Genomic DNA, 9,581 nt, shown 5'->3' with positions numbered 1-9,581 from the left:
AATATAGAAAGTGTTTCTATAATCTTGAGTGGTAAAGATTTTTCAAAGCATAATACCTAAAGAAAAATATAAGAGATGCATAGATTTGCCTACATAAAAATTTAAAACTTAAATTTGATTTTTAAAAAAATAACAAGGCAAACCACAAACAGGGACAAGATGTTGGCAGTGTAAAAGATTGACAAGATATTAATAGCCTTAATTTTTTTTTTTTTTTTTTTTTTTTGAGTTGGAGTTTTGTTCCTGTTGCCCAGGCTGGAGTGCAGTGGCACGATCTCAGCTCACTGCAACTTCTGCCTCCCAGGTTCAAGCGATTCTCCTGCCTCGGCCTCCTGAGTAGCTGGGATTACAGGCATGCGCCACCAAGCCAGGCTAATTTTTGTATTTTTAGTAGAGACTGGGTTTCACCATGTTGGCCAGCCTGGTTTTGAACTCCTGACCTCTGGTGATCCACCTGTCTTGGCCTCCCAAAGTGGTGGGATTATAGGTGTGAGCCACCACGCCTGGCCTAATGTCCTTAATTTAGAAAACACCCTTGCAAAGCAGAAGGAAAAAGGCATACATTCCATTTGGAAAATGGACAAAAGGCAATTCACAAAAGAAGAATACGAATAAAAAAGAAATGCTTATTTTTATTTTTATTTTTTTCTGAGACAGGGTCTCACTCTGTTGCCCAGACTGAAGTACAATGGCCCCATCTTGGCTCGCTGCAACCTCTGCCTCCCAGGCTCAAGCAATTCTCCTGCCTCAGCCGCCCGAGTAGATTACAGCCGTGTGCCACCACACCTGGCTAATTTTTGTATTTTTGGTCGGGACAGGGTTTCACCATGTTGGCCAGGCTGGTCTTGAACTCCTGACCTAAATGATGCACCCACCTCAGCCTCCCAAAGTGCTGGGATTACAGGCATGAGCCACCACGCCCTGCCGAAAGGTTTACTTTCAATAATAAACACAGAAATGCAGATAAAATAGAAAAAAATTAAATACCTTTTAATATCTCCTGGGTTACCAACAATTTACTTTTTTGTGTGTCTTTTTTTTTTTTCTTTTTGTGGAGAATTGGGATCTCGCCATGTTGCCCAGGCAGGTCTCAAACTCCTGGACTCAAACTAGCGTCCTGCCTCTGCCTCCCTAAGTGCTGGGATTACAGGAGAGAGCCACTGTGCCTGGTCAGATTATCAACAATTTAAATAATGATAACATAAGCACTGTAAACAAGGACTTCATATATGTAGAAGACAGTCAAGGCTTTAAAAATATGACCTGGAAATACTGTCTCTAGAATTGTTTCTTTTTTCTTTTTTTCAATAACTGGTTTTTGCTTTATTCTGTAGTTCACATAGGACAATCCCAAATTCCACGCTTGGTTTTTCTCTTCGGTCTTTGTTATTCTTTCAGTATCTATGTCAACAGAGACCGTTTCTCCCAATAGCATATGCAGCCTCATCCAGGACACATAGGCCCTCAAAGATCCTAGCCCTCTAGCACTGCCACCTGGGCCTCCCAGGTGACTGCACCCATGCCTGTGCTGGGGCTCTGCCCTGGTCCTGTCACCCTGAGGTGTCCTTAGGGCAGGAATGCCAAACGGGCTCCATGTGATGTACCAACTCTGAGTAAATACAAGAGGCTGCCTGGGGCTGAGGGTTGAGAGACAGTCTGTGTCCGGCTTCCATTACAAAGAACGCTGTGATCCATGAGCAATGCCTGCCGTGACAATACCCATTAGAGGTACCTGGAAGGGTGTGGGGTTTGGGGGGAATGGGCTCAGAAAGGGACAAGGTGTGTGGCCCATCCTTGCCTTAGGTGGTTGTTCTGCTACCCAGGCTGTGCCGTCCCACCAGCCAGGTGGCTGAGGAGGAAGTCAAGGTTACAAAGTTGCAAGTGGCTTCCCCATGGCCTGCAGGGAACAGCATAAGCCCCACGCTGGATGGAGCTTGGAAGGGTGCACACACTAGGCCCCGTGGGGGTCTGCGCACTGCAGGCCACGCTGGCATTAGCTCCAATCCTCTCCTCTGGGGTCCGTCTCATCCAAGCAAAGACAGCTGGCTGGCCTCAGAGCGTTATTATAGATTTATAGATGCCACTAGGAGGTAAAATATTTTTACATGTCCCGGACGCAGAAAGGGGCTGTACCTCTGGATAAACTTTTAGAAACTTTCCATCCAAGCCAAAAGGATATATCTTCTAGGTGTTACCAAGAAACCTAAACTGAGTAAAAGGACAGGCTTACTTTAATCAAGTTCCAGAATGGGGTGCATGGCTTTGAAAAGCACTTTGTAGCAGAAGATGCAGGAGTGTGTGTAAAGCAAAGTTTCTAGAATACACCAGAGGAAACAGATGCAACCCGACTTGGCCTTTGTTCCCCTGGATGCTGCTCTGTCCCGGCAGTGGGTGGTTACTGGGTCCAGCTGACTTTGGGGGTGTCGCGATGCTCCGTGTGTGCGTCCAGGTGTCTGCTGAAGTCTTCCTCTCTCTGCTTGTGGGTCTGGGATGCTTTCTTCAGGATCCTTCCATTTGTCGCTTCTCCTTCACTTTCTCCTGGGCTGGGGTCAGCTTGTCCAGGCCGCACCACTTCTCCTCATTCTTTTTGCTTGTTCCCATCTCTTCCTGAGTTGTGCCTTGTCTTTGTGCTTCTTTTTCTTCTTCTGCTTGGTCACTCCAAGCTCTGTGATTCCTTTCGGCTTCAGGGGTCCCTTCTGGACCTGCTTGTAGGCCCCCAGGTCACTAGCCTGCAGTTCGGTAGGTAGCAGAATTTTTTGTGGAGAAAAGATCAAGCAACATATGTGGAGATTTATGTCCAAGGATGTGCATCGTAGAATTCCTGAAAAAATATATATACATAGAGGCAGAATCTCACTATGTTGCCCAGGCTGGAGTGCATGCCCAAACTCCTGGGCTCAAGCAATTCTCTTGCTTCAGCCTCCTAAGTAGATGAGAGTATAGGTGTGTACTACCATCCCTGGCCAATTTTTAAATTTTTTTTGTAGAGATGAGGCCTTGCTATGTTAGCCAGGCTGATCTCAAACTCCTGGCCTCAAGCGATGACCCTGCTTTGGCCTCCCAAAGCTTTGGAATTACAGGCATGAGCCACAGCACCTGGTCCTTAAAATGTATTTTTTAATTTTTATGTTTTTTATTACATGTATCTGCTGATTGTTTATTTTTTTTTTACTTAAAATATTTTTAATGGAAATATTTAAATGTTCTCCAACATGGCAAAACCCTGTCTCTCCTAAAAATACTAAAATTAGCCGGGCATGGTGGCATATGCCTGTAATCCTAGCTACTTGGGAGGCTGAGGCACGAGAATCGCTTTAACCCTGAAGGTGGAGGTTGCTGTGAGTCCAGATTGCACCACTGAGCTCCAGCCTAGGTGACAGAGCAAGACTGTGTCTCAAAAAATACATATATATATATATATATATATAAATGTTCAGCAATAGAAGACCACTTTGGTAGGTTATAGTCCATATGTAATCCCAGCACTTTTAGAGGCCGAGGTTGGGAGGATGGCTTGAGCCCAGGAGTTCAAGACCAGCTTGGGCAATACAGTGAGATCCCATATCTACAAAAAATGGAAAATTAGAAAATTAGCCAGGAATGATGGCATGCACTTGTAGTCCCAGCTACTCAGGAGGCTGAGGTGGGAGGATCACTGGAGCCCAGAAGGTCGAAGCCGCAGTGAGCCATGATTGTGCCACTGCACTCCAGCCTGGGTAACATGCCAAGACCCTGTCTCTAAAGGAAAAAAAAGTGTGTTCTGACTTGGTAAATATTAGAATATTTAAGCTATTTGGCTATGAAGTCAGAGCTGGATTTAAACCCATCTCTTCTTAGCTGTGTATTGTGAGACAATTCCCTTAACCTCTCTAAGCTTCAGTTTCCATACCTATCTATTTTATTTTATTTTTTTCAGAGGCAAGGTTTGCTACCTTGCCCTTGGCGGTTCTCCACCTCAGCCCTCTGAGTACCTGGGACCACAAGCTCGCACCACCTTGCCCAGCTACCTTTTAAAGTTGTGGGATTAAATAAATCAGTTTCTATGATGTGCTTATAAACACAGTGCCTGGCATTCAATAAATATTCACTGCATATATACATAATGATTGAATACTAAATCTTGAAGTCAGTGATGCTAGCATGCAAAAGACATTTAATAAACATCTTTGAATAAATAAAATATGATGAATATGATAGGAGATTAGACTGAGAAAATTGTGTTTAGGTCAAAAAGAAAATTCGACCATAAAGTAAAGAGACTTTGATTTTCTATGACTAATTAATGAACTCAGGAGGGAATGCCAAACGATATCTTTTAAAAGTGTTTTGAACAGTAGCAGCATACTGAAATAAACATATATAGCCTCACAAAGTGAATTATTTGGAAGACAAAACGCATTTAGATGTAACCGTTCTATTAGTATGTATGTAGTTTTCTTTTTCTTTTCTTTTCTTTTCTTTTTTTTTTTTTAAGACGGAGTCTTGTTCTGTCGCCCAGGCTGGAGTGCAATGGCGCGATCTCGGCTCACTGCAACCTGTGCCTCCCAGGTTCAAGCAGTTCTCCTGCCTCAGCCTCCCGAGTAGCTGGGATTACAGGCACCCACCACCACGCCCAGCTATTCATTTCTTATTTTTTTATTTTTAGTAGAGACGGAGTTTTGCCAGGTTGGCCAGGCTGGTCTTGAACTCCTGACCTCAGGTGATCCACCTGCCCAGCCTCCCAAAGTGCTGGGATTACAGGCATGAGCCACCGTGCCCAGCCAAAATGTATGTTGTTTTCTGTGCGGTAACTTTATAGCCATTCTCTACATGGCCCACTTCAAAATAGCCCTGGGAGCAGCCTTTCCTTTATTCAGCAAAGGCTCTCTAAGCCCCTAGGATGGGCTAAGCACTGCCACGGGCCCGAGGTCTTTGCCTTCATGGAGCTGCCGCTGTGCACTGTGCTGGGCCGTGATGGGGGACAGTGATGCAGTCTCGCCTCCTGTGGACAACTCGGGAGGTTCCTAGTGGTCTGGAAACACCCAGGACAGCCCTGAGCTCAGCTCCCGGAAAAGGAGGCATCTTTGGGCTCTGCCTACTGCATACCCAATTGGGAAGCCTGGGCAACTACGCTGAGGTTCTTGGCCTCAATTCTCCATCTATGAAATGAGAGCATTAGACAGATGACTTCAGAATTTTGTTTGTTTGTTTTTTTAATCCTATGACCAGAAAGAAATTCACTGTGACCAAATACACACACACACAGGAACACATGCACATGGACACAACTGGAAAACATGCTCACAAATGCCAAGGCCACTCCCACTCTGAAACACATGGGGGATTTTGGTCGTTTTGTCTTTCTTTTTTGAGACAAGTTCTTGCCCTGTCACCCACGCTGGAGTACAGTGGCTCAATCACTGCTCACTGCAGCCTTGATCTCTTAGGATCAAGAATTCTCCCACCTCAGCCTCCCAAATAGCTGGGACCACAGGCACAGGACACTATGCTGTCAGCTAACTTTTGATTTCTTTTAAGTAGAGATGAGGTCTTGCCATGTTGCCCAGACTGGTCTCAAACTCCTGGGCTCAAGTGATGCTCTTGCCACAGCCTCCCAAAGTGCTGGGATTACAGGGGTGAGCCACTGCACCTGGCCTGAAACACCTGTTTTTCTAGTGGAAAAATGTCTGGCAAGGAAGCAAAGTCCCCGGTTGTTGGTGGCTGCCAGCCTTATGGGATCTCAGGCAAATTACATCATCTCTTTAGACCCTTTGCTGTAATGTAAGGCATCTGACCCGATGATGTCTGAAGTCCCTCCATTGCTAAAATTCTGTTTTATAATCATTCCATTCCATTCAATGGTCCTATATTGAGCACATGTGCCAGGCACTTTCTAGGCCCAGGGGCTGCAAAGGGGAATGACTTGTAGACCCCACCATTGAAGGACCCACCACCTTACTGAGTGAGCCAGCACGGGAAGCACAGAGATGGAGACGGGTATGTGTGGGCTTGTTCCGGAGCTGGACGTGCCTAAAGACCCTTTACTGAGGCCACGATCTCCACCTGGCTCTCATTTGGGCTTACGCCATTTTTGTAGACTTTAAATGGGCAATGAATATACTAGGAAACACATATTTCCACCACATTTCCACCCCTACCCCAGAGGGGTTTGTTTCAAGGGGGAGCGTCTGGTCATCCTATGTGGCCAGACTCTGCGTAGGGCAAGCTCTGGCAATAGGGCCAAACAATGCACGTGACAAACAACAAATGCAGAATACAAAATATAGCTAATTGCTGTGTTAATTATCTTACTCAAGTCTAAATGTTTTTCAGCCCTCGCTCTCCACCCCTGTGAGTTGTTTAATTTTATCAGTTAAATTTTAAAATATTGATGTCTTGCAAAACATAATTATATTCCTAGTATTCCAATTCCTCATTTTAGACCCATGGCCATATCAATTTGGTCACTTTCCATCACAAGATACTGTTTGAATTGTCAGCTCAAAACCTCCCATTGCCCAACAAGGCCAAATGCCAACATGAAAAAAACCCCACAAGCCAATGGAGTTTATTTCTAATGCCAGACACAGCTTTGAAATACAAGTTTAGACAGCATGAGAACTGGCCGGTGAATAATTGCTTCAAGAGCATCAGCCCTTTAAGGGCCCAAGGAGTAAACATGATCTTCCATGTGAATAAAATGCAATGGCTGTGCAGAGAGGAGACATATGAAAGGTTTACCTTGGGCAGCACAGTCAAGAGCGGACTGTTTCCTTGCTCGAGTGTGAAAGCCCATCTATAAACAGCTTTCACAGCTCTGTGGTGCCAGACAATTGCACCATTGAAAGACGGGACTGGTAAGTGCTCCCCACTTCCAGGGATTATTCTGTGTGTCTCAGTAGAAGTAGGGTGCTTTGTCCTACTTCCCCTTTGTGTGAGTAAATGTCTTTTTATTCTAGGAGCCTCCATTCCTGCTCTCTGTCTCTTGCTGTTATTGTTCAACCTTATCGGCAGGAGGGAAGCCAGAGGCAGAGGGAGTCGGCCACAAAACCTGCCCATCTCAGTGCCTGGTGAGGAGGCATTACCTCTCTAGAAGTTGTCCACTTGCCACAGACCCATTCCTCAGAATGAACTCAGGATGTTTGGGATATAGTTTTCCTGGGAAGCAGAAAAGCCATCCAGGAAGGCATAGTGAACCACGCGATCCAAAAAGGTTTATTGAGACCCACCACACACCAGCATGTTCTAAGCCCTGGGGAAAGAGCTTTGCTTATAGCCAGGTCCCTGCTCTCCTGGAGCTTGCAGTCCACGAGGCATGATAATAACACTCAAATAAATACCTGGAATGTCAGGTGGCAGGGAGGGTAAGGAGGAAGGAGTGATCAGGGCAGGGAGAGACGCTGTTCTGGATGGGCCCCTCAGGACAGTTCCTCCGATGAGGCCATATTAGAATGAAGAAAGAGATTGCTGGGCGCGGTGGCTCACGCTTGTAATCCCAGCACTTTGGGAGGCCGAGGCGGGCGGATCACGAGGTCAGGAGATCGAGACCACGGTGAAACCCCGTCTCTACTAAAAATACAAAAAATTAGCCGGGCGTGGTGGCGGGCGCCTGTAGTCCCAGCTACTCGGAGAGGCTGAGGCAGGAGAATGGCGTGAACCTGGGAGGCGGAGCTTGCAGTGAGCCGAGATTGCGCCACTGCATTCCAGCCTGGGCGACAGAGCGAGACTCCGTCTCAAAAAAAAAAAAAAAATAAATAAATAAAAAATAAAAATAAAATAAAAAAAAAAAAGAGATTGAGTCACACAAATATCTGAGGCAGGAGGGCTTCAGGCAGGGGAAACAGCAATGCAAAGGCCCTGGTTTGGGGTGTGCCTGGCATCTTGAAGGACCCCCAGGTGGCATTTTAAGGAGCTGGTGACAGCAATTCCTCCCAGAGAGCCTCTTCCAGGAGACACTGAGTGAGATGGCAAATGAGAGGCTTTTCTAGCAAAACTGCTAGTGAAGGCCGCACATGGTGGCTCATGCCTGTAATCCCAGCACTTTGGGAGGCCAACTGGGAGGATTGCTTGAGCCCAGGAGTTCGAGATTGCAGTGAGCTGTGATCATACCACTGCACTCCAGCCTGGACAATAGAATGAAACCCTGTCTCAAAACAAACGAACAAACAAACAAAACAAAACAAACCTGCTAGGGATGATCATTCCACGTGAACAACTTGTTGATCCTGCCCATAATTAGAGCTCAAGTCTTCTAAGCCCTCCCCCCGAGTCTGCTCACATGTGTTTTCTTAGAGGCCAAAGCTGCTGAAATCCAAGCAGCCCCACAGGCAAAGCCACAACAGGATGAAAGAAAGAAATGGGCCGGGTGCGGTGGCTCACACCTGTAATCCCAGCACTTTGGGAGGCTGAGGCTGGCAAATCACCTGATGTCGGGAGTTTGAGACCAGCCTGATCAACATGGAGAAACCCCATCTCTACTAAAAATACAAAATTAGCTGGGTGTGGTGGCGCATGCCGGTAATCCCAGCTACTTGGGAGGCTGAGGCAGGAGAATCACTTGAACCTGGGAGGCAGAGGTTGCGGTGAGCCAAGATCACGCCATTGCACTCCAGCCTGGGCAACAAGAGTGAAACTCCATTTAAAAAGAAGAAAGAAAGAAAGAAGAAAGAAAGAAAGAAAGAAAGAAAGAAAGAAAGAAAGAAAGAAAGAAAGAAAGAAAGAAAGAAAGAAAGGAAGGAAGGAAGGAAGGAAGGAAGGAAGGAAAGAAAGAAGAAAGAAAGAAAGAAAGAAAGAAAGAAAGAAAGAAAGAAAGAAAGAAAGAAAGAAAGAAAGAAAGAAAATGTCTGAGCCAGGCACAGCGATGCGCACCTGTACTCCCAGCTACTCAGGAAGCTGAGGGGGGAGGATCACTTGAGCCTGGAGTTCAAGGCCAACCTGGGCAATGTAAAAAATTTTTTTTATAAAAAGGTCCAGTCTTAAAAATATTTGTGAAGAAAACTAGGTCTTTGATTGCTTTCTGTCGATCACCTACTATTATAAACACTTCATGTATATTAGCTTTTATGTAGATGTGATTATCCTCATTTTACACAGGAGTCACCTGAGCCTCAAAGAGAGGAAGCAAATGGCTCTAGACCACACGGTGCCAAGAAGCCGTGAATCGCCCCAGCTACTTGGGGAACTGAGGCAGGAGGATTGCTTGAGCCCAGGAGGTTGAGTCTGCAGCGAGCCGAGATCATGCCACTGCACTCCAGCCTGGGTGACAAAGTGAGAGAGAACCTGTCGTAAGAAAAAAAAAAAAAAAAAAAAGCAGTGAATTGGGATTTGAACCCAGGCTTCCTGATTCTGGAGCCTGTATTCTTTCTACGGCAGAGCATCGCCCCTGTGCATCCCGATGATATGCATCCAGTACCACGGAACCATTGCTAACCCAGCTTACAGAGCCCTGTCTGGGAGCAGACTACCAGCCTTGGTTTGTGGCTGCATGGGGACTCCCCATAGCTGGCAATTTGTTTATACGGACTGGCTGTCACTTAATTCGGTAAAGCCTACATTTCCATGTCTCTGTTTCAAGTTTGGCGGAACCACAAACCTAGGGGGTG

General features: G+C 46.0%; 1 pseudogene; it reads right to left on the bottom strand.

The window, feature by feature from the left end:
• Positions 1 to 2,395: 2,395 nt before the first annotated feature.
• LOC129480142 (protein FAM32A-like) lies at positions 2,396 to 6,775 on the bottom strand (annotated as a pseudogene).
• Positions 6,776 to 9,581: the final 2,806 nt, after the last annotated feature.

This window comes from Symphalangus syndactylus, chromosome 4, assembly GCF_028878055.3.
Source record: "Symphalangus syndactylus isolate Jambi chromosome 4, NHGRI_mSymSyn1-v2.1_pri, whole genome shotgun sequence".
NCBI classification, from domain to species: domain Eukaryota; kingdom Metazoa; phylum Chordata; class Mammalia; order Primates; family Hylobatidae; genus Symphalangus; species Symphalangus syndactylus.
Note: the sequence above shows the minus strand (reverse complement) of the source record. Positions and strands in the feature narration are given on the sequence as shown.